At 42.8% G+C, this 26,927-nt stretch overlaps 1 pseudogene; it reads right to left on the bottom strand.

The window, feature by feature from the left end:
- Positions 1-279: 279 nt before the first annotated feature.
- Positions 280-26,927, bottom strand: part of LOC148517637 (serine/threonine-protein kinase PLK2-like) — a 46,895-nt pseudogene continuing 20,247 nt past the window's right edge.

Raw genomic sequence — 26,927 nt, forward strand, 5'->3', positions numbered from 1 at the left:
TCAAACTCTGTTTAAAGACGGAGGGTGTGGGGTTCTTCCGGGGGGCTGGACGAGAGACTTGGTTTTCTTGTTTATTCTTATTTATTTCATTGTTTTGATGTGTATTTCTTTTATTTAAGTTACAAACCTATATGGCATCACCCCTTCCTGTTTAAAATCATAGAAAAGGATATTTATTAAATTATGTCATGTAATCAAGAGCAGCACTAAGCACCATGGGCTCCATTTAGGGGGTCGAGCAAATCCTTGTGATCACTGATTTTTGTGGGGTGGAGGTATGGGGTATTCGGCCATTCCCGGAAACAGGATGTGTCCGCCCCGTTTTCTGGGAGTGGCCAGCCCGGGAACTGCATGGACGTACGCAGTCTTCGGGGCTCGCATGCTGACCAGGCAGAGTAAGCTGAGGCTTACAGAATATGAACGAACAGGTACATTTGCACACAATGAGAAACTATGCATTGACAAATGTTTTGCACTTTCATTAATGACCTTTATTGATTGCAAAATATCTCTTTGGTATAAAGTAGAAGATGATCCAGTATGAAATCTGAGTTGCTACAATGTACTCCAGAACTCTTGTTTTTCTCATTTGATGCAAATTTAGACCTCCATATTACCAGACTGCGCTGCATCTTTTCTCACTACTACCATATTGATATTTCTGTACCCTGACAGCTACTGTATCTGGCACAGAACCTGACCTGGCTTACTGCCTCGCTCCCGGCTAACCAAGTATACAACTTTAATGAAATGCTTTATCATGACTTCCCCACCAGACAACAATCTTTACAGGTGCTACATTCACATACATGTGCCCACAATTCATAACACGCCTTGTTCCTTTTCAGTGGTTACCGTATTATTGTAAGTTGTAACTACAGTGTACACTTGGCAGTCCCATAAAACCTGTCAGAAATGTGTGTTTGTGGATTGGCTAATCCCATTTCAGGCTTTGCAGCATTTTCAGGGCATATTCCAGTCTCTGAATTATGAGTGGAGGACAACTGGTTTGCAGTGCTGACAGGGGCACTGTACAGCTCTGTCTGTCTTGGTCAATGAAACTCAGTAGATAACACTGCTGTCCTCTGCTTAAGATGATCTTTGTTGTGCGGTCATGGTAAAAATTCACCTACCAATGAAGATAAATTATATAGCACATTAATATTAGGGGTCATATGCAAATAATAACTGAATGCCCTGTGTACTACCGCTACATCCCAGTGATGCTATTACTTGTGAATCTGATATGGTTCCCAGAAAGCCACATGCAATATGTTTTTTAAAAAATGGCATAAAATCAATCTATGTAGACTACTTTGTAAAACTAGATTGATTTTCCCATATCTAAATATTCTATCAAAATCATCAGAGATGATGTATATAGTGGGCAGACTAGATGGGCCAAGTGGTTCTTATCTGCCGTCAAACTCTGTTTCTATAGTATGTGAATTGCATAAAGAACTTGTTTCCGCTAAGGAAAATAATGACCTATATTTCATACCTATACTCTAGTGGCATCCAGGCAACAGTGTAAATATTCATGAACTGCATTGACTAGACCTACTTACCTGTAATGTCCTGTTACTGAACAACATGAGCCTGGTCTGTCTTCAGGAAGTGCAGGAGGCACAAAGTCCTGACGTTGGGGCTTGGTGCTGCACGGAGATCTCCACCCTGTAAGCAGAGTTTCCAGTTTAATATGTATTATGGAAGGGACTGTAGACATGACATGTAGCCATTCATTTATCGGAATCAGTCTGTTTAGCCGCTGGTTCAAATCTCGACACAGGAGATCCCGACGCCATCTGGTGAGTACTCCTCTCCCCCCCTTAGAGGCGCCTAACCCTAAAACTCCTGAGGGTGCCTAACCCTAAGTCCCCCCCGGGGGAATGCCTAAACCTAACCCCCCCTTCCCGCACCCTAACCTAACTCTCACCGGGGGAATGCCTAACCCTAACCTTCCCCCCCAAAACCTAACCCCACCCCCGCAGCTAACGCTAAAGACGCCCCGGACTCACCTTATTCGGGTTGTCATCCTTCGGCGTTCCGCCGTCGGGATTCAGATAGGCGTCGGTATTTTGATGCCTGTGAAGTCCCCCGTTGGGCTTGTCGTGTCGGGATATAGACCGGCGGCATTTAGTCCGCCGGTCTATAAACGGCATCCCCATTTATCGTGTTATGTAAAGGGTGACAGCATTGATATAGTGAATAGCTTAATATTTACTCTAATTAAGTATCTGGCCTCTGCTGGTTCCAAATGGACATGCAGAATAGAATTATACTTCAGAGTAGAAAATAGAGGTAAGTTGTTTAGGTGTGTCGTGCCATCAGTTTAACAAACCTATTGTATTGGATCTTCTCACATAATCACTGACATATACTTGTTAAGGTGCATACACACGGGACGATTTGCTCCATGAACAATACCATCCCGTGTGTCCCCGGCAGGGGTGTGATCAGTGTCGATAATGACACTGAGCAGAAACACTGAATGAAGTCAAGAACGATTATCGTTCAGTCCTGGGATACCTTTCTCATCCCCGAACATGTTCAACTTGACATTTTCGTCAGGTTGGAGAGGTTCGGGCGATGAACAATAACTACCAACTACAAGTGGGAGCGCACATTGGTAGTTATCATTCATCGTTTTAGGGCAGAAGCTGAACGATTTTTTGACAACTGAACGATAACGACATCGTTATCATTCAATCGTCCAAAAAATTGCTGCGTGTGTACGCACCTTTACTCATACTTCTCATACAATGTGGAATAAAATAAAAATGTTACACAAACAACATGCTTCTCCTATGGCTGCTAAGTCCTCACCTCCAAGATATTTTCCTGCATGTACTCAGAGAAGAACCTCAATATCTTCATCTTTACATCCAACTTGCAGGGCGGACTCCATTCAGGGAATGTAATGTGCTCGTATAAGCTAGTAGAATAACAAACTTTTCTGAAAGAAAGAAGAGAGTGAAAGGATACATCTTAGCCACGCTAAAACCAAGTCATTAAAAATGGCAGTATATTGTTATACTTACTGCAAATGGGGGGAGAGAATAGTGTGTGTTCCGTCACTCAGAAGCACTCCGGTACAGTTGTCTGACAGCTGGTAACTAAAGCCATATTTATTACAGTAATCCACCCACTTGGTCACCCACAGGATGGGGCAAGTTACCTGGTCTCTGGGATCCAATTCACCTGCTTGATGGAAAATGAGAAATCAAAACTAGCAGAAGAAGATAAATATATTGATTATTTAATATTATTTTACAGGTCAGAGGATGAGACCACCACCTCAGCTCAAGCACCAAATCTTTGTTGGAATATGTCCTATTATAGCCCTTTACAAAATCCCATTTGCATAGTGCAAGGGATGAATTTCTTTTCTATGAAATCTCATTGCCTGATGCCCAAAGATGTGTTGGCGTTTGATCTTATGAGCAGGCATTGTGACAGAAAAAGCCACACATGGCTCCATTGCGCATATATTGGCCACTGAAAAATTTCAAAAGAGTTTTCGCTAATGTGATAAAACAGCGCCCTGGTCCAAAGTGATAGTGTTACATTACAATACACACAAGCAAATGGCCTAATAGGCCTTCCAACCAGATGGGTGATGTAAGTTCAGCATTGTTTTGCACAAGAAGTGATGCCGGACTTCACTTACTATGTGTAAATGGCAAAGGCCCATCAGGAGAGAAGTAGTCTGTAGCTGGCATCAGCACTGGTGCATTGTGAGCGATATCTCTTCCTCAAGGCTGTGACACAACGCTGAACTTATATCCTCTATCTGGTACAAAGGCCTATTTGGCCATTTAGAACTTTATTTGTACTACTACTGCTCTATGTTTGAGCTTTTATCACGTTTTTAGTATTGAATATGCAGAATATGTCTGTAAAATATTTTATTAGTAATTGATCAGTTTTTATGATATTCTCTTTTGAGCAAATTATTCTGGGATAAAACTTACTCAGATTTATCTCTGAAAATATTTGCTTTATTTGTTAGATTTTAGAATTAGCTATTTATTACGTACAGTATCACACTATATTATTATTGTCTTCTCTTTTATGTTTGGAAACGCCTCTTTATTATTGAGAGAAATTATGCCACAAGAGAAGTATATGTACTCTTTCCTCACTCCCCTGTTTTAGCGCTAAGGGCTTTCATACTATTTCTATTGCTTTCACCTGGTATGATGTTGCAGAGACAGTTCTCTAATATAAGTGTGACACCTTCCACCACTCTCTCCGTGACGGTCTCTGTCTGCACTGCAAGAAAAGAATAGCACATAGAGCAAAGCCTGAGCTTCTGACAGAGCAAAGTGTTAAAACGTAGCATGCTACAAAGTTATCAAAGTGGGAACTGTAACTGAATGTGGACATGGTGGAAGTAATCAGTTTTCCAATTGATCTTTAATAAAAAAATCTTAATTGTTCATGATCAATTCTTATTCCTAGTGTTGATTGTACCAAAACTTATTGCAGGTGTTATTGAAGGTGCAGGCAGCATATCTCAAAGCCATCACGTGATACTGTATCTTAGTCTGCTCAGGAACTATTTATTTGGTACACACCTAAGTCATACCAGAATGACGAATGCATATAATGGAAAATGAGGATTGTATCCATGTACTAATAATAATTGATTATAAATAATCTGTCATTGTCAGGTAGCAGCCAATGGCCTCCAGCACTTGCCACAGAGCTTCTCTCTGGACATTAGCATAGCACCATGAAGGAGTTGCCAAGAGGATAGTCATAATAAGAATGGGGACTGTCCAAGGTAGATGCCCTGCAATCTCTGTGGATTGGCCAGACACATCTACAGAGATGGCACCTAATGGATTAAGAAGGGTACTGCTGAGAGGATGACTTATTCACACTGATAACATAGGAGACTATAGCAAAGGACAAGCCAAGGAAGGTAAGAAAACTGATATTCCTCTTAGCTTTCGCCTGCCCAACCTACATCATTATATCTATTTCACTTCTCACCAAAACCACCCTATGCACACAATGAGATGTGAGGTAGCGTTATCAAGAACATTCTATAAAATGATAGGTAGAAGCAAGGTGGCGAAAGCAATGCAGTGACAAACAGCTGTAATCTTAGATTATCAAAAATATAGTAGGGAAAGGTTTAAAACATGACACTTAGAAATACATGAGGAGAATAATTGATGGTATCCAGGATTGGATATCTAGGTACTTGATACATACCATTTCAGCTTTACAATCAGCTTAGTAGGAAACATTCTTGATTTCAGTGTTGTCAGAAAAATGCAATATATGATGTAATGTGTATTTACACCATAAATGGTATGTTGTGTATTGTGTTCTAATGTCTGGATTATATATGTGGGTGCATTACATTTCTGACTGGCCTATTTTTATACCTGTTGTTCATACATTTTATGTAAATAAAGTAATTTTCTATTAAAAATGAACAAACATATGCACATTTCTCTCTGTAACCAAACCTGATACCTTACACATTGCTCACAGTAACTTGCACAGTAGGAGATGAGATATAACTGTGAGTCTGTATAATGAAGTATATATAGCCAGCATGGTGTCATACAAGGCACTATTAGCATTATCCCACTTGTAAAACTGGCGCTCACTCTGGGAGGCCGATCTGCTCCTGTGGCTCATTCTTCCTTTCATGAGAATGTACAAAGATTCATGACCAGGTCTTGTTGTAACATCTCCTTTTTTTCTCCCTGACAAAAGACAGACAAGAGGTCTCTCCAAATGTGGAAAACTATGCCTGTAACACATGGCGTCTCCAGCTACCCTCTTCTTCATACCTCACACATCTTATCTGTACTGAGAGACATCAGACTCTGCGTTGGGACAATCATGGAGCTATTATGTCCCCCTGCTTCTGGAAACTCTGAGAAAGCATACAGATACATAGAGATTAATGAGGGCAAACACAAAGGATGGTTTTATCCAAATGTGATATTATGACGTTGTATAATGTTATTATCATATATTTAGCAATGTTGTTAATTAGCAGGGAATGCATTAGTTTGATTATATTTGCTCCCTTCTTACTATAATATATTTAATGACCTGCACATATTACTGTATCCATTGTTATCATTTGATAATGAGACCTGAACTATACAATAAAAGTCTAATACATTTTAATAACTTTTCAGTAGTGCATAAATGTTAAGAGCTGAATAACTATACAATATATGTATTTTTTAAGTCAACCTTATAACGGATCTGAATTTTTTACTATATAATTGTGCTTAGGACAAACACATACATAGGCTAAGAACTACAGTAGTTTATTTATCTGATTGGTTAATTACCAGACAACTGCAGGTTGTTGTACTATTTCCCCCACCTCTTGGAGTGCTGCCCCCTCCATCAAAAAAGAGCAAGTTTGTTATATAATGCTCCAAGTGAATTATGAGGAAATATTAGAAATGATTATTATTATTCATTATACAGAGAGGGCAAAGGTACTATTAATATAAACACTGTATGCTATAAAAAGAATGCCAGTTGCACTAACATTTCTAGCATAGCACAAGCATTTGTACAAGATGAAGTTAGTATGCTTAGCTATCTATAGCTGGAAGCTGACAAGTTATATACCTGTGCATAAGGATCTGTATAATACTCCTCTATATAAAACTTTAGCTGCCTTTCTGAAGAATCTGGTGAGGTGGATGGAAAGCGACAGGGTGGGAGCTGTGTGGCAGGTGGTAGATGAGAGCTTCTCGGGTGTGATTTCCTGAATACAAGAAAAGACTCAGTGATGATAAAAGACTCATTTTATGCTTGTCCTATGGCTTTCTATTAGGTTACATACAACTTAGTAAATACATCCCATTGCACGGGTGCAGCATTTACATGTAGCTGCTTATGACAGCCCTCCAAATATGTACTGTAAGGGGTATATTTACTAAAGTACGGATTTATACAAGAGGAGATGCTGCACATAGCAACCAATTAAATTCTATTTATCATTTATCTAGCACCTTCTAGAAGATAATAGCTAGAATCTGATTGGTTGCTATGGGCAACACCTAAACTTGTATAAATCCCCACTTAGGATAGTGAGTATACCCCTATCTCAGTACACCAGTGAGGCCGTTCTATACCTGGGTGAAGAAATCATGGGCCAGGATTTCCTCTATACATGGCCTATTGGTGGGGCAGCTCACAAGTAAAGAGATGATTAGTCTTCTGCCATTAGATGATATGTAAGACAGTACAGGAAAGAATCCTTCTCGGATGAAGTAATACATCTCTTTCTGTGACTGGGCTCTTAAAGGGGAATATTCACACAGCATTGTGTACCTGAATGTGACAGAGTAGAGCTGTAACTTCCCATAGCTTAGTATTGTGTAAGTACAACAGCACATACCCCCTCGCAGAGTCTGCACTCTATACAGAAACAACATAAGCCACCTGTGTACCAAATCCCATATTGGGTTGGTGTCAGATCTGTGTTTTGTAACCAGCAGTGTCAGTAAAAGCAGCAAATATCTATTGATCATCCCTATCACTACAGTCTATGGCATATGCTATTTGCTGGACCTCTAATGTTTCCAAAGCTTCTATAGCTTACTAAGGCTATATGTTGTGTTTTCCCCTAACAGATAAAACTGCTGAAGGTCCAGGACCACTGAAATGAATTATAAATGCTGCAGCCTATCAAACACAAGCTGTAAAAGAAAAAGCTGTTAAAAATGACTAAAGTACGGTGTGAAGTAACAATGTGTCCCCTAGCTGATCCAAAACACACAAACACATGACAATGCTGCTAAAGAGGTTTGTAAGCAGCACAAGTACACAACTTCTAACACACAAGTGTGAGGCCACCACGAGAATGAAATATGATGCTACTACTGTATGTCCATAAATATAGCTATAAGTGGGAATGCCGAATGCTTTATTTCATATATCACAAAGGTCCTGATTCAGAGCTACACGCAATGCTGAAGGTCACATACCTGAGCAACTTTTGATGCTGCGCGTGTGCGAATATCCCTGATATCTCCTATGGCACTTGTGTTACACACACTGGGCCTGATTCAGAGATGGACGCTAATGCGATTTTCATGCAGATCGAGTGATTGTTTACCATCGCGCATGCGTATAAGCCGCACTGTGAGTGACAGGCTGTCAGCATTTGGGGTTGGTGACGGGGGGTGGTCTGAGAAACACAGCCATCTGTACGTGTAAACACTATTACATGGGCGTGCATAAATTATCCACTGCGAGTGTATACGCAGCTCTACATGTCTGAAGAGCTCCCAAGGCAGCGGCTGGTCAGACCTGCCGCAAGGCCAAGATGGCTACTCGATGTGCGTTGATGTTACCGATATTTACACAGGTTTGCGTCGTTGCACGCAGGTAAGAAGGCAGCAGTGGGCGTCTATGCTCAGGAGATCTTTGCAGACATTAACATATTTTTGCAGCTGCAATCGTACAAGAACGCTGTTGCAATCACATTAGTGTCCATCTCTGAATCGGGACTAGCGAGGGTGGTTCTGGCGGAGCATGAGCTCCAGGTGCAAAAATGGACAGAGGGTGCCATCCGGGGTTCCGGATGTCATGGGTGCTACTCAGTATGACGGCCGCCTTGTTAGTTTTATCTCGGTTTGTTTGCTCTATATGCTAAATAAGTTACGGATCTGAGATCCGTTTCTACATTTCATGCTCTCTCAAGCTGCCCAGATTGCCTCCCATCCGGCCCTCCCTTCTCTGTGATTATCATCTGTCACCTCCCCTTTCCTGTCAGATTAATTACATTCACTTCTCACCTCTTTAATTCCCTCCCTTCTCTACCATGTGATTGGCTCTTTGCCCCTGTCCACTCCTTTCTTATTGGCTTCTGTCACCAACCCTCTCTTTTTCTTATTGGCTTCTGTCACCTCCCCTCTCAGATCGGCACTTTCCTCTCTCTTCTTTGATCCCCTCCATCCTCTCCTCATTCATTCATTGTGCTTCAATGGACTTAAAAGTGACGCATCTGAGGTAAAGTCCTAAACTTCAATTATAAGGTATTAGATTAAACAAAGGCACTGCTTTGCTATTTAAAGTAATTAGATGTTCCCAGGCATGACCACAAAGTGTTATTTGAAAGGTCTTTTAAAAAATATTAGGAGACCTGATATAATAATAATGGTGGCAGGCAGAACATGAATAGTAGTACTCACATTAATATAGGTGCAATGTATATTTGCTAAGTAGTAGCATAGCTGAGAAGGGAGCTTCCCATAGGTGTTCCCACATCAGTGATAGCTGCTTGGGGCAGTAATTGCAGTAATAAGCTTTGCACCCTGTGACATTTCACTCTTGCACATATATTTTATCAATTTAAGTTAAATGATCAGAATATATAATACAATCTCCTCTATTGACTAATAACAATGATTCAAAGGAGATAAAAGTCAGAGCCTAGGTTCTATACATAAATAAAGCAGTGCCAAAGGAGCTACTCCTTAATGTCCGACAGTGCCTCACCAAAGCATTCCATTCCCCCAATGGTACCTCACTGCAAAGTGTCAAACTGCCACTGTTTGCTCTTTTTCTCTTCACTTCAGTATTCCCCTACAGGCTGGCCATGCCCAGCTGGCACATTTCAGCACAGGGAAGGGGGAGGCGGTATGACATGCACTTTCTCTGGGCGCCATGGATCCATGCTACTCCTCTGCTCTGAATCAGGCCCAGTGTTCACACAAAGGCGCTGTTGCTAATAGCTATGGAGATGCATGGTATCAGAAATGTTTTGGGGCACCATCTTATGGACGTGTTATGAGAGTGTTGTGGGTGTGTTGTGAAAGTGGTTGCTCACATAGGCGTTCAAATAGACGGCCATACACAGACGGAGAACCTGCCATACCACATGTGCAAGTTTCCATGGTGAAAGATGCACCATAGTAAGTGCTTAATAATAAGTGCTGGCTACCTGGCGCTACAAGCAGACAAAGGACATTAGCAAACATTATGTTGTTAGTGCAGGAAGAAGAAACGCATTGGTTGACATTTGTGAAGTATAGTGATTTTATCCAAAGGAGCACAGTAGAATTCATTAACTAATTAAAGAATTTACAGAATCTGACAGTAGGTGTCTCAGTCCTTGCACCTTCATACTCATGTACACCAGGAAAGGGCTTTGTGGTGGTATTTGCATAAAGTTGCAGATAGGTGGCCGCCAATAGACAGTTTCGGCTGTGTACACCCCTGTATCGGGATGTAGTCTGGAAGCCGACTGTCTAAATACCGACCGCTGGCTTCCAGACTCTCTAATCCTGGCATGGTACTAATGACAGGCGTCGAAAACTCGATGCCTGTCATTAACCATACGCCGGAAGACCGACGCCCGGCATACCGAATAAAGGCGCGGACAGCCGTGGGGGAGGGGGGTTAGGTTAAGGCCTCCCGGGGGGATTAAGGGTTAGGCAGCAGGGAAGAGGGGTTAGGTTTAAGCACTTGGGGGGGAGGTTAGGGTTAGGCACCCCTAAGGCAGGGTTAGGGGGTAGAATTAGGTTAGCGATACTTACCTTAGGGACGATTGGGATCTTCACCCTTGCCAGGCTGCCAGTGATTGGATTTGAACCGCTGGCCATGTGGCCCACGGTAATACTTACTACACCCCCTGTATCAGCCCCAAAGTGCAGAAGTGGATGTTTGCAACTCATTAAACCATTCTATTTTATTTGTTTACTCTTCATGCTTTAAGGAGTGCTGATCCTGTTTCCCATCAAAGGCTAAGGCTACTTTCTGTACAATAAATAGCATTTTGGTACTGCAAAACAAACTTTAGACACAAAGGTGTTATGATTTGATTGTTATGCTTTTAACACATTCTTAGGGGTAAATTTAGAGTGAGAGTTTTTAGAAGTGGAGATGTTGCCCATAGCAACCAATCAGATTCTACATATTATCTTCTAGAAGGTGCTAGCTAGTGCCGACGACCTGACTGTTGGAATTATAACTACATCTCGCCCTGGGACATTAAAGCCAGAGGCTACCACCCTTTTTCACACCTGTTAAAATAACAAGTCTAATTGAATTCCCCCTTATATCTGATGTTATGAGATGTATCAAACGTTCTAAGAGAGAAAAGTGGTGAAGTTGCCAATAGCAATCAATCAGATCTATATATCATTTTATCTATTATATTCTATGAAATCTGGTTGGTTGCTATGGGTAACTTCTCACCTGTCCTGATTAGAAAGTTTGATGCATCTCCCTTTATGTCCCAAAAGAGGTCTGGCCTCGTTCTTGCCCTTGGGTGCATATTTACAGCAATTAATCCTCTGAATCTCAGATATGTACATTGGGAATGAAGATTCTTGACCCTGCAAGGTCACATTCATATGACTTAATCAACAAACAGTATTTATTACAAAAACTGAATTGCTCGTCCCTGGATGGCTTATGATGGCACATGATAGACTATATGCTGCCGTTTTTCAGTTCTGTATACATAAATAGGATGGCGCTCTCAAGGTTTGTAGAGCTGCCAGAGAATTATAGAATGATATAAATACTTGGATTGTGGGCCTGGTGTGAGCAGAACCTACTATTCTAATGGTATTATCATGCTGACTATGTCATGTAATTTAATGCTATGTTGCTTCCTTGACATTTGTAGTACAGGGAAAGGAAACAGAAATCTCAGTACTTTATCATACATCTCTTACATTATGCATCCAAGAGCCCAGATGTCTGATTTGAAAGAGTGACTATCCTTGGCCAGAACTTCAGGAGATAGGTAGTTTGGGGTGCCACATATGATGCTGGGGTGAAAAACACATCTGTCTGAGGATGCGGAAATCACAAGCATGCTTCAGCAGTTGGATAACATGGACGGTATCCTTACCCTGGGATCTTTTCACACTGCTCCACAGCCAATCCCAGGTCCCCAATTTTACAACCATGTTCTTGGCAATGAAAAAATTACCTACAACGAGATAATGAACTGTAAACCCTGAATACCAGAATTGGGTACCTCAGTTGTGGATAATGCATGCAGTAATATGTCATAATCCCTATACGTGCATGAGATTTATTTATTTTTTAAACAATATATTTTTATTTAAAACATTTTTCAATGCAGCAGCTGAAATCACTGAAACCACTTGCAATACAAGGTTATCTACACATTTTACATCTTCTCCACCTGCAGTGGTTTTACTAAGATACACAGGGCCTGATTCAGACTTGGGAATAGAGGGTCTGATTCAGAGCCGCTCGTAAGCTGCCGCTCGTTCGTTCCGAGCAATGTTCGCACATCTGCGCATACGTATGGGTTTTAGTACGCATGCGCGAACCAGTCAGTGTGGTCAGAAATCGTGTGCTCGCAATATAGCGAAAGCCTGCTAATTTGAGTGACAGGGTGAGGCGTTTGTGGGTGGTAACAGGGGAAGGTGCTTGAAAACGGGGAGAGGAGATCCGAACGCAGGCGTGCCAAACAGTCAAAACAGGCGTTTAATGGGAGTGCATAATTAACAAAGCAGCGTCATCGACCACGTCAGTTGGGTGTCTTTTAGCCAGAACTGCTCGCATGATTGCGGTAGGAAAATGCAACCACAAGAATAGCGAGCAGTTCATTCGCCTTTCGATGTACTCTATTAATCTAATAAATAGCGGAGATGACGTATGATGCGAGCGGCCAGGGGGCGTGTTTTACAAAAAAAGTCTGCATGTTTTGTTCGCTCGTTCAGACCTAGAGGCGGCAACAGACCGCAAAGAGCAAACGGTCAATTTAAATAGCCAGCCCCTTTTTCTGGACGAGCGAGCGCAAATAGCGTCCGGCTCTGAATCAGACCCAGAGAGCGATATCTCTCTCAACTGATCATCTTGGTGAAACCATGCTGCACTGCAGGTGGGGCAGATTTAAAATGTGCAGAGATTTAGATTTGGGATGGAGGTGTCCAAACTGACATCTGAATTGTAGAGTAATAATAAAGCTGTGCAGTATTTGTGGGCTACATGTAAAAGTAGCCAGTATTTACCCCACATGCAAACAAATGTATGTATTTACACCCCTTTCATTGCAATATGGTTTGTTTAGGTTCACAGTTAAGTGCTATGTCTCTCTCTATTCCCAACTCTGAATCAGGCCCACAGTTACTTGTTCTTTCTCTAATCAGGCCTATAAAGGTAATCTGCATACAACAAGAGAGACAGAACCTAATTATGGATTGGAGGAGGAATGGGATGGGTTAAAATGTTCGGTATAATATTCAAACAATGGGCTCCATTTAACTAAAGGTGAGACGGTAGATGTTGAATATTTCAAGCCTAAAGATTCCTTTTCATTATTTCTATGAGTATTAGCAATAATCTTAGAAAAGGGAGGGAGTTTCCAGAATTGTGTCTACGCCACCCTAGTAGCAATAAGGATATGGCCCATGACATAATATGATATGAGTTGAGGGGGATAATGGTGAAGAAGTGCAATAGTAGTGCCCCTATAGTAATGCTCCTGTATTAGTGCCCATATAGTAATGCCCCTGTAGTAGTGCCCATAAAGTAATGCCCCTGTAGTAGTTCCCATATGGTAATGTCCCCATAGTAATGCCCCTGTAGTAGTGCCCATAAAGTAATGCCCCTGTAGTAGTTCCCATATGGTAATGACCCCATAATAATGCCCCTGTCGTAGTGCCCAAATGGTAATACCCCTGTAACAATGCCACCATAGTAATGCCCCTGTAGTGCTGCTTACACAAAACCAAAAAAACAATACTTACCTTAAACCCCGCTCCTGCGTCCGCCGCCGCCCGGTCCACCCGGTTGCTCCTTGGAACTATGGGAGAGATGTCATGACGTCTCTCCCATAGTGCCCGTGGGTAGAGCCGGAAGCTGGAGTTCAGGAGAGAACTCCAGCCTCCGGCTACCGCAGTGCTGCAGGGAAGGATCCAGGTGCCCGCTGGTGATAAAATAGCAGTGGGCATCTGGCTTGGAGCCTCCCTGCGGCGCCAGGCTGGAGGACACTGGCGCTGGGTGCAGCGTGCACCTCCAGCCCCCCCCCATAGTTGCAGCACTGCCTTAGTTACCTCACTCGCTCCTTCTTCTGTCTGTCTGCTCCAGCACATGCTCAGAGTTCTGACACCAACGGCGGCGGCTCCTCTCATTCAGCGTGCGTACCCGCAATAAAGTTTTTTTTAAGAGCACTGATGTTATGACGTAACGCCGCGCCGGATTCAGTGCTCACATGAAAAACTTTATTGTGGGCACGCCGGACAATGCGGCATAGGTAAGGTGGGATGTGGAGCAAGTCACTTGACTCACTATTATGCGGTGGAGGCGATTGCGCCGGGTGGGGTAAAAGTAGTGGGTGCTGGCAGCTGCAGCACATCGGCAGGAGTAGGCCCTGGGAGGGTCTGTCACTGGCATGTTGTCACAGTCTGCCACCATGGGCCAGGGAGCGTAATAGTGGGCGGGCAGTAGGAGCAGGCTGGACCGCAAAATATGTATATTTGAGCCCTCAATGTCGGGGCAGCATAAAATGTACATTTGGGCCGCGAGTTTCACATGGCTGTTCTAGAAGATATTAGCTAGAATCTGATTGGTTGGTATGGGCAACAACTCCACTTCTAAAAACTGCACTTTAGTAAATATACCCCTATGTTTCACATCCTCTCTGAGACAGCCATTTCTCTCACTCCCACCTCCAAAACTTCTCCCATGCTGCTCCCTACTTATGGAACTTCCTACTCCGCCTGACCAGACTCACATGCAGCCTTAATCTTTCAAAAGCTCTCCTAAAACCTTCTAGTGCGTTTTATAAATGAGACCCCCTGTGTGTGCTGGCAACAGGTGCCCAGCAGAGGTTAATACTCTTTGTTCTGTAAAAGTAAAATGTCAATTAAATTGTACAGCCAAGAGCCCGAATGTTAATGGAGAATGGAAGAATGGGTACTTGTTGTGTCACTTTTCATCATTCCATCATGTAACAAAATGGGAAAAATTCCAAATGCGTGCGAATGTATTTCATTGTCACTGTTTGTGTAGATATGTGAATTTTCTTGTGTATGTGTCCAATATCTGTGTTAAATATGTCACTAAAGCATGGTATTGGTGCTTGCATGTCTGTACATTACGTGTTTGCAAACAGATTGCAAAACAGAAGCTGCTCCTTGAACTTGATTTGCAGACAGAGGAATTGGACATCACTAGAATAGATGCCATGTGTTCCTCTGAGGCTCCTGCCAGGAACGGCCATGCTAAGTAACTGTCTGAGTGTTACATTTGTAACTAGTATAATCTGTGACCTGTCTGGTGTGAGCACAAAGGGGTGGAGGGTCACTGGCAGGGTGACAGGACTGCAGAAAAGGGGTTTATTTCTAGCACATCCCATCACTTTTTGTTATTTAGAGCAACATCATCAACATTGTGTATCATTTATAATGTTTAACACAGCAGTAACCGACATGCCAATATGACCTTACATGAGGAAGATACAGTATGTGTCTAGTCTGGTCATTTCCAAATACATTTTGAGTAAATGAATCTGAACTCCATAAAACAATAGAATGCAAGGGGCTAATTTATTCAAAACATAAATATGTATCCATAAAGGCATGTCTCCATTAACAGATATTAAGCTCAGATGAGTAACATAAAATAACCAAACATAGAATGAAGGCTCTAGATGCTAAGAAAAAAAGCTATATACAAACAGCACGGGCATTGAAAAGCTATTCCATTTTTCCTTCCACTATTGTCAGCATGCCAGGTTCTGTGCGACTTGGCATGCACCAAGCATCTTTTTTGCATCTTTTTCACACTGATGTGCCCTTAGTCACAACATGGTGTGACAAAGCCGCTTCACGAGATTGCACTGATTAATTTGATATGTGACACTTGTATATCTGTTGGTAGGGTTTAGGGGAAAGGTTAGATTACCTACCTGCAGGAGTCAGGATTTTCACCATCAGGATTCCGGTGCCTGGATTCTGACCACCTGCATTGTGTGTGCTGGGATTGCATACCCAATCCTCTTGTGAGAGGGAAGGATCAGGATTTTAAGAGTTTCTGACATATAAAAAACTTGTTGTTACCAATAAACCTGCAAACCTATTCAAGGACTCATGGTATGGACTAATCTCCTTTTCACATTCTGCTGGTTCCAATTGTAATGACGCAGGTTCTACACAAATAGGTAATTTCAATAACTTTCCCCTTCAGTTGAATGGTCCCATTGATATGAATTTATATGAACTGGAGAATCTCAATAAACTATATATAAAATTATGCTGTTTGTCTCCCCAAACATTCCTGAACCAGGCCCAGTGCTAGATAGCAATGGCCTCCTGCCTCTAAAGGAGAGGGACACCGAGAGTGTTGTCCCACCGCTAGAGACAAAGCGTAGGGTCTCCTTGTCATAGCCAATCTATTCTTATCAGTGCAGGGCTGAAGTCTATCAATTGGGAAAGGGTGGTGTTGAAGGGTAGACTGTGCAGGATCCATCAATAAAGATTAACTGAATTTCTGTTGAGGTTGTTTTTTTTTACCAATGCTGTGCAGATTCATTCATATTAATAGCACATTCATTTATATTGCTCATTTATATAAATGGAGCTTGTTCATTTAGGAAACAACTGTATTGAAATGAATGGGCCATATGAATAAATAACCACTGACATGAACATAAAAATACAGCACGATTTTGATTGAACCACTTAATTTGACCCGGTTGTGGTGCCACCTGAAGCCCCCTTGAGTGGGTGGCGGAAGTCCTTTCCTTTATTGATCTTATGGTTTTCTTCTATCACATTCTTGGGTGTTGGAAATTTTGATGATCTGAATGGTTTGCAAACTACTAAAACGGTTTTCTTATCATTCCGGTACTTAAGAGTTTAGGATTTATGGTGTTAGTCGAGAGTGTGCAGGGTAGGTGGGGAGTCAAGCTGAGCATAGGGGGCAGAATGGGGAAGGTTGGGGTGGACAAGGTGATGTGTGTTATTAAATTTGCAATGATTTTATGTTTTTTTATGTGTTTATGACGTATTGTTGTAAGTTTTTTAAATAAAACAAAGCCGATGACATACTTTGATCACACTAAAGTGGACCAAGCAGGATCCAAAAAAACGAGCCCCATTGTAAACGCATGTAGACACAAGTACGAATGCAAATGGGTATGCATTTTATATTTACATGTCATAAATTCATGTCTGGTGCAGCATATACACATCAGTGAATAAACATTCATAAAAAGTAATAAGTGCTTTGTTCAGTTCATACTGTAGTTTATGATGGGGAGGTTTATGAAGGGAGTTGCAGTACGCTAGAATCTGACTAGACAGCATGACAGACTTACATACATGATCTACTCAGCAGAAAACGGTCTTTTCTAATCATGCCAACTATTTTGCTGTCTATTGGTGATAATTTGCTCTTTATGGCAGGAAAATAAGCAGCTACTGCAATTTTTTTAATACAATTGACAATGTAGATATAAAATATGCTTTTTCTTTAATATTAATAAAGACACATATAGGCTGCTTCTGAGTCCTTTCATCTTTTGCCGCAGTCAGGTCTGTGACTTTATGCTAATGCTGCTACAATGCCCTTCCCTGGTGTACATCCGTATGTATAACTGTGCAAGGTATGAGACACCCACTATCAGCAACTTGGCCACGACATGCCTGTGACACTCCCATAATACGCAAAATCTCTGTGCATCCGTTTACTCACACACCACTGTTGCCTCCCAGATGCTGCCCAGGAACACCCAACATATGTCAGCAGGGGCGGATTGGCATGGAAAACCAGCCCGGGAAATTTATGAAAGCAGCCCAAATGGGGGTGGGGTTTGTCAAGGGGGCGGGACTGTCCTCAGTGTGTTTATGAGTATGACATAGTTGCGACCTTCTTTGTGTCATTTGCAACAGTTCTATCTGCGACTTTAAACTAATGCTGCTACAATGCCTGGTGTACATCGGCCCACTTTCAGTGTCTACAGATCATGCTCCGTGCGTCTTTAGGCGCCACCATCAGTCACATCATTGAAACTTTCACAAGCCCTATGCTAGGTGCAGATCATCCGTCTGAGTATGGCCTCCAGTATCAGTGATTCAGTGTCTCTATACGCAACCACTTTCAGCAACACACCCATACTACATTACATCAGAGTCTGATTAGTCATCCCCCTGTGAGAACCCAAAACATTTCTAATCTACTTCTTGCTGTGCGCATCTGAATCTGTACTGCAACTCTGTATGGAACGCATGCGTGGAGAAACTCAGACGCAAGCACGAGAAACATAGCACAAGCAAACACATTGGCCTCAATAGGAGAAAATAAAACACAATGGCCTCCACGGAAAAAACTAAAACACATCGGACCCCACAGGAAAAAAAAAAACCAAGCATTAGCACTGGGATACAGGGAGTATATGTCCCTATGGACATTAGGGGAGGCAGAGCAGTAGTGTTTGTTCCCAGGACTGAGGTGTAGAGTAGACCAGGAGGGGGGAAGATATAGCGGACAGTGTATTGTCTCTAGGACCAGGGAGGGGGCTGGTGGTGGTAGGGTGTATAATGTATGTCCCTGATCGGGGAGTTTGTGGTTTGGTGGCCAGGAGGTAGGGTGGGGAGTGTATGTCCCTGGGGACATAAGAGTATCGGGAGGGGGGGGTTTAGTGTATAGTGTATGTCCCTGGGTTTCGGGGACACTATGTCTAGGAGCTGAGAGGTAAGGTGGGGAGTATGTCATGGGATGGAGGGTGTTTAGTGTACAATGCTTTGCCTCTGCCTGCACACTAGCTTTACTCAAAAGAGGACCAAGGACAGTCTTAATAGAGAAATTGACATTTGTCTACTGTAACAAGAGAATCACAGTGCATACTCTTCCCTTGTTTGCTTCCTGCAGTTTAGAGTGACTGCACTGCTGCAAGTTGTTAACCCCCAGAAGTCTCACAAAATCGTCTCTAGTAACAAGGACCAGAAACTATATACATGGTCTAACTAGCAGGCATCCTGAGGCGGTGAGTACGAAGCGGCTAAATGCTGGGCACAGCTGGCTCGACTCTGCTGCCTTATAGTGTCCACTGCCACTGCCAAGTACCAGAGGGGAGAGGCACTGCTTCTGGAAGCTGCTGACGCCGGCTTGTCAGCAGGTTGAACAGGGGTCCCTGGTGCTGGATGCTATGTGCAGGATGAGACGCTGCCACTATGAAGGCAAAGGAGCAGCAGCGCTAACGCTATGCTGCTGCTCCCGGCTAACGGCACCCGGATGTGCCGGCTAGCCAGGAGCCGATGAGAACTTCCGGTTTGCATTCCACAGTGTGGAACGCAAATCCCGGAACTGTGGTAACCTGTCAGGCAGATACATAAATGAGCCCGGACTGTTGCGTCCTCTGTACAAACACCTACGGCACACATGTGCAGTGCAACTCAGACACATGTGCATACAAAAAACACTGTGTTCAACATCGCAGCTACATACAGCTCAGAACAGACCCATATTTTCAGTCTTAAAAGAATACATAACTCTCTATACACAGCCAGTCTCTAATTAGCATGTAGATATGAGCAAAACATTTGAGTGAATTTACATTTCTACACCTAGGGCCTATTCATCATCCCTTCATTTCTACACCTAGGGCCTATTCATCATCCCTTCATTTCTACACCTAGGGCCTATTTATCATCCCTTCATTTCTACACCTAGGGCCTATTCATCATCCCTTCATTTCTACACCTAGGGCCTATTCATCATCCCTTCATTTCTACAAAGGTAGGGGAAAATTAACATTTCCACCTTATTGTGTAGAAATTAAGTTATAGGCTCCTTCATCATTACTGTAACCCAGGAGATAACACTGATATCCAGGGTCGGACTGGGGCATGAAGGGCCCACCAGGGGATTGCAATAGTAGGGGCCCACTGAAGGGGTGTAACCATCTGCCAAAGTGGGTGTACCCAGTGTATAGAAATGCGTGGCATTAATATGTATGTTCCGGCGTCGGGCTGAAGATAGGCGTCTTTATTTCAATGCCTATCTTAAGTCCCCTGTCAGGCTTCAGCTGTCGGTATTGAGACCGGCGGCATTGCGGCCGCCGATCTCATAATTACCTCCCGACCCAGGTATGGGCTCCTTTCGGAATACCTGTCCCTGCCTGTGTTTTTTTTTATACATTCAGGCATTAAATAATTTCTTATTACCGCAACTATCAATGATAATAAATTTCAATTATCAGGTCTAAAACCCAATACAGGTTGAGTCTCCCATATCCAAATATGCCAAAATACAGAATATTCCAAAATACGGAAGTTTTTTAGCATGACTGAGATAGTAAATCCTTTGCTTTCTGATGGTTTAATGTACACAAACTTTGTTTAAAGCACAAACTTATTATATATATTGCATAAAAATACCTTCAGGCTTTGTGTATAATGTGTATATGAAACATAAATGATTTTCATGTATGTAGACAAACTTTGGGGGTCATTCAGACCCACTCGCGAGCGGCAGTACGCTCGCAAGTGGGTTGATGTTCCCCACTGCGCATGCGCACGACGGAGGGAGCTCCGTCGTGCGCATGCGCGAGACCCGGGGAGCGACGGGCTTTCCCTCGCTCCGGGTCTCGCACCATAGGGGGCGTGCTGTCGATGTTGATTGACAGCACGCCCCCTTTGGTGGGCGTGCCGGCCAGACGGAAGCGTTCCCATGGGAACGCCTACCGTCTGAAGCCGGCCCCACTGACCTCAGCTGCTCCAATTTTTTCATAATTTTAGTGTCCACTGCAGTCTCAAACTGTCAGCTCATTTGAAGATGGATTACTGTGGGAAGTAAACGGTAGGAGCTTCGTGAACCCGCGAGTGGGCGGAGCTAAGTGCACCTGTGAGAGGGCGGAGCTTCGGGCACCTGCGAGTGGGTGGAGCTTTATTGGCCATGGGTGTCGCAAGCCTGCTGATATCTCCTGGTTACAATTCTCCCCCGAAAGTTTTCACAGTCCCCATACTTTAGTTATTCATCAAGTTCCAAAAAAAACATTTTTTTGGAACTTGTGAGTGATACTGTACCGCCATTCTGAGATGGCATACAGTCCCCGATACCCATCAGTATCGCACCGCAGTCAAGCTCAGAAAATATTGTGGAGTTTATGAATTTCTGTCTCCATACTAGTGTATGGGGACAGCGGGCCACATCGGGAGAGAAAGGTAAGCAGGAGATATCTGTAACATCTCCCGCTTTGCCTTTTTAATGAATGGCCCCAAAACATAATTTCTACAAAAGCAGGTGAAAATGTTAAGTGACAATAAATAGACCCCTTGGAGAGATAGAGACATTGCTGCGATCAGAGCTGTTTTCGATCCCGAGTTACTTACAGTTTAGAGAATCTTTTTGTCTACAGAATTCTTTAGGTACCTACAAGTGCTGCACTATGTACAAAGTCTTCTGTGTCTCATCTCTGAGTTTACAGCGGGGAGAGTCACTATCCTGCAGAGTCAAATTTAAAATCAGATTCCTTTATTCAAACCTTATGAATTCTGCTGGAGATGCAGTGTAGTCACAACTATGGTTGGCATAGTGTTGTAACTTCCCAAATCTTAATGACCTAGGAGTATATTTACTAAAGTGCGGGTTAGCAATCAATCAGATTCTACTTATCATTTATCTAGTACAGTGGTTCCCAAACTTTTTGCATCGCGACACCCTAGTGCATCACAATTGTTTAACGGCACCCCTAAGCCAAAAGTTTGTTAGAAATTCAGAAAAAATGTAGTGAAGTAGTAAAGTGAAGTAAATTAACTAAAAATACGGGGGAAAAACATGTAGGGTTCCCCCATATTTTAGGAACCAGCGCTGGGCTGCTGAGCCTGTCCTGGTTTTAAAAATAGGGGGATCCCTACGCAATTTTTTCCCAATATTTTTTAAACCAGGACAGGCTTAGCAGCCCAGTGCTGGTTCCTAAAATACGGGGAAACCCTACACGTTTTTTCCCCATATTTTTAGGAACCAGGACTGGCTGAGGTGTCCGAGGCTGGTCTTGCTGTTTTGTGGGGGACCCTACGTCATTTAAAGAAAAACAAAAAAAACACTTTACAGTAGGTAGTTAACATGCAGAAACATACACAAATCACACAGATCTGTGTATGTTTCTGCCAAACTCGCAGCTCAGGAGGTGGTCTATTTTTAGCTCCGAGTTTGCTACAATTATACCCATGATTTTAATCACAATTCTTAAATTCCCAAGTTGTATCTTTTTCATTGAAAGTACTTTAGAGTTTAATCGTGTTTGCAATCTCACCCAAGTTTTTCAGTGGAAATAGAGAAAACTCTCCCAAACTCACCCAAGTTTGTCTTTAGTAAATTTGCGAGTTGAAAAAAATGCCTAAACTCACCCGAGATTGTAATCTCGATCAAACACGATTCTTAGTAAAAATTACCCCTTACTGAGTTATATTATAATGTTGCCAAAATGCAGATGTGCATGGTGCTTCTTTTGCCCAATTGACCACTGTGCCCACCAACCTATTTCAATATAACTTTCTATTCCCCCTCACCTCCACAAAACACTTCTCACTGGTGTCTTATTTATTGAATATATTTATTTAATTTTTGTATTCCAAATATAAATAGCTCTTGATGGTGGAAAAGGAGTACCACTGAAAGCATAGACCAATTTTCCACCACCACCAAGGATGTGTAAATATACAGTAATTTTTCTGGGGGTTTAATGACTTTTAACAACCCACAAAAGGACAAATATGACCTGAGCACACAAGATCAACATTCACATAGAAACCATAGATATTTCCACTGCACTGGAGTCTAGATATTTTGATTCATTACTTTACCTCCCATCAGACACGTCATAATATGATGGTGAATAATACTATTTATAGAGTCCAATAGAGAGGGGTGTTACCAAAGATTACATATAGATGCATAAACCTAACCAGGGAATGGGGAAAGTGGAAAAAGAATCTTAAAGCTAGGTGCACTCTGGCAATGTATCGAATGTTAAAATATAACTTTTATTTGATCATATAATAAAAAAAAATTTTTGATTGCAATTAGCACATGTGAAGCTAGCGAAATAAAAACAGACATAGAAAAGAATGTGAAGAGAAATAAACAAGTGTTTAAAATGTGATTCCGCTGATGTTTAAATAAACTAGCATTCAAGATATTTCTGTGCTTTCACCATGAAATAATAGTTAATTCAAGTTGAGGTAGTGCTGTTCTTAATATATTGTGTGCAGCTGTTTTATAATAGACCAGTGATATAACTCTTACAGAAATTCCTCCTTTGATTGTAACACTATTATGTTACAACTGTCACTTTAGTTGCCAAGTGTATTACTGGATGTTCATTGTATCCAGAAGCTGATGTTACAGCAACGTTCTGTTGCTCTTGGTATAACCACCTAACAAAATGATATTATACACTTATCCCACAGATAATATTACCCTTATACCATCATTGTTGGATGGTCATACATATGGATTGAACAACTCTTATATGGTCAGGCAATCCTATGTATATGTCAGTGAAGATTATGTTACACGGCTCCTATAATTACTGCCGTCAGGGACCTGACATCCAGCAGGATCAGTGTATCACTAGATATGGGTATTACAGTGTAGATATAGACTGAGGTGGTCTTAGGGAGATTGTCTCTGTTTAACATGTCTAATAAACAGCTCTCGCATCTAACAGGATACACATACAAAATATATCTGGTCTCCCGCAGACCTGCAAACACCCCGCACTGCACTAGCTTGGCGGCTCCGTGTACGGAGTCAATCAGTGTCTATTTGCACAGTAATAAATAATTATACAGTGGTGCGCCCTTGAAGAAGTCCCCTGTGGATGAAACGCGTTGGGAAGCTGCCTCTTGCCTCAATGAACTATTAAGATAAGCACCTGATAACAACATATCGCTTTTAGACTCTTGCTTTTACTTTTTACATGTTATTTATACATTTTTAAAAAGTATTGTTTCTCCTGTGCCTACTTTTTACCAGACATTGGCCCTCATTCAGAGCCGTACGCTCTGAGCAGAGCGCACGCTCTGAATGAGGGCCGGGCTCCATTTTCATGGAGCGTCCTCCTGGACGCTCGTATAGCTGTGGGTCACCACCCACAGGCTATACGAGCGTGCTTTTTGATGGCCGCGATGGTCGAGACCATCGCGACCATCGAAATTGCGAGCCGGAGCCTGCGGTTGAGGTTTTCAACCGCAAGCTCCGGAGTGATTTTGGCTCTATCAGAGCCAAAATCACTCCCACTGACATCACTAGTGATGTCAGTGGGCCGGCTTCTGACGGGAGGTGTTCCCGTGGGAACGCCCCCATCAGGGAGGCACGCCCCCGGCACGCCCACCAAAGGGGGCGTGCTGTCAATCAACATTGACAGCATGCCCCCTTTGATCGGACACAACGAGCGAAGGACTTTCCTTCGCTCGTCGCGTCTGGCGCATGCGCACGACGGAGCTCCCTCCGTCGTGCGCATGCTCAGTGCATAACATCGACCCACTTGCGAGCGGACAGCCGCTCGCGAGTGGGTCTGAATCAGGCCCATTGTCTTATTTAATTGATATTAATTTTTTTATTCTCTATTTATTTTTATATCCCTTTGTCAATACCCCACATTTTATCATATGTATAAGGGGCATACTGCATTGTTTATGAATTTTGCACTTTATTACACGCATATTTTGCACAAGGGACCAGTGAGACCTGTGGGTCATTAACAGAGTCTGTTTGAGCATTTGAAAGTTCAATACTTGTATTTTATATTTTATGTTTCTTTTGTCAACTATTCAATTTAATTAAATAAGAGAAAATTACTACGGTTTTTATGTTTATGGTAACTCTCTGCACTAGACACTTTATTGTATATATTACATTTTTCACAGTGTTAATACGCCAGTCGCTAAAAGACTCTGGGCATGATTCAGAGCCGGACGCTATTTGCGCTCGCTCGTCCAGAAAAAGGGGCTGGCTATTTAAATTGAGCGCTCGCTCTTTGCGGTCTGTTGACGCCTCTATGTCTGAGCGAGCGTCCGAAACATGCGCTCGCTATTTTGTAAAGACGCCCCTTGGCCGTTCGCATCATACGTCATCTCCGCTATTTATTAGATCAATCGATTACATCGAAAGGCGAATGAACTGCTCGCTATTCTTGTGGTAGCATTTTCCTACTGCAATCATGCCAGCAGTTCAGGCTAAAAGACAACCAAGTGACGTGGTCGATGACGCTGCTTTGTTAATTATGCACTCCCATTAAATGCCCGTTTTGACCGTTTGGCACGCCTGCGTTCGGATCTCCTCTCCCCGTTTTCAAGCACCTTCCCCTGTTACCACCCACAAACGCCTCATCCTGTCACTCAAATTAGCAGGCATTCGATTTCTGACCGCACTGACTGGTTGGCCCATGCGCATTACGACCCATACGCATGCGCAGATGTGTGAACATCGCTCGGAGCGAACGAGCGGCCGCTTATGAGCGGCTCTGAATCAGGGCCTCTATACACTTACACATACCTTCACTAAGGAGCACACCCATTGCACCTATACATTTGGTCTAGCTGACACTCTGTAATATTTAGGGAGAGTATATTTTTAAGATTCTTTGGTATCTAAGTTGGCGCCGATACTCTCTCTCTCTATATATATATATATATTATTTTGAGTGTAATAGTAATATAGTTTAGTGAAAATAACAAATCCATACATGGAATTAAAATCTATAATCCATGCTTAATAAAGTTAATACTATCACCGTGTGTGTCGTGTGGGTTATTTTGGACTATTTATTTAAAAGGACTACAAGTAACAGCAGACCCATAATGCCTGGGTGTGCTGGTACTTGTGGTTCTACAAGTGTAAGCAAACGGGGCAGCCTTGGGATTTGTAGTCCCCATGTTAAAGACAATAGTCAAACTATTTATCAAAGCATTTATTTATCACCAGGGGTGTAGGTAATAGCTACTGGCTGTCATCCTGGGCCTGGGGTACCCTGGAAAGGGGGACCCCATTTAGCCGGTCCCTACCTCCCCAGAGATCCCTGCCCTAGGCTGACTAGCATGGGGTGATGAATACTTTGGCCGGGAGACCCCGCTAGAAATAGTCCGGTGCAAGTTGTGGATAATATGGGGGACCCGTACTCACCCCCCCCCTGCTAGAGTCTAGTGCCAGTTGTGGATAATATGTGGGACCCCCTACTCCTTTTGTCTCCAATATTTCCACAACCAGGACTGGCTCACTGAGCCTGGTGCTGGTTGATGAAAATACGGGGGAACCCTACATTTTTTCCCCTGTATTTTACAAGGACTTGGTCAGAAAGGACTGGTGCTGGTTGTGCTTTCAGGGGGGACCCCACGTCTTTTTTTTTTACACTTTTCAGGGGTTTTTTCACACAGAAGCCTTCACGGGTCTCATTGATCTGTGAAGGCTTCTGTATAACTTGCATCATGTAATGAAAGTGGCATTGCGAGCTTACCTGCAGTTTAACTCATGGAGAATGGAGGAGAATGTGTTACTGCACAGCTGATGAAGGGAAATTGTTGAAAGTGTAGTGCGCCACTCGACAGACTCTATCTTACTGTCCCTCCAGGGAGGCTTCATTACCTGTACCAAGATGGCTGCCAGACTTCATGCTGCGCATACCATCTTGCCAATGTGTAGAATGACATGGTGGGAGAGAGATGTCTCCTACTTAGCTCCTAACAAGAGACCTGGTTATTACCTGCTATTATGCTGTTCCAGCATCCTGCACTGCTACCCGAAAGCATCATATGGCTGGTGAGCTGTATGAAATGCCGCATTGCTCAAGCTTTACTCTATCACCAGTGTGTATACCACAGTGAGTACAGCTGTTCCTGCTATAGCCAAATAAACCATCAACACTGGTTAAGTAACTGGGCTGTTCATAATCTGAGTCATCCACTGGTGTGTGCCTATATAACTCTGTAATA

The sequence above is a fragment of the Taudactylus pleione genome, unplaced genomic scaffold (assembly GCF_031769625.1).
Source record: "Taudactylus pleione unplaced genomic scaffold, aTauple2 ptg000214l, whole genome shotgun sequence".
Lineage (NCBI taxonomy): Eukaryota > Metazoa > Chordata > Amphibia > Anura > Myobatrachidae > Taudactylus > Taudactylus pleione.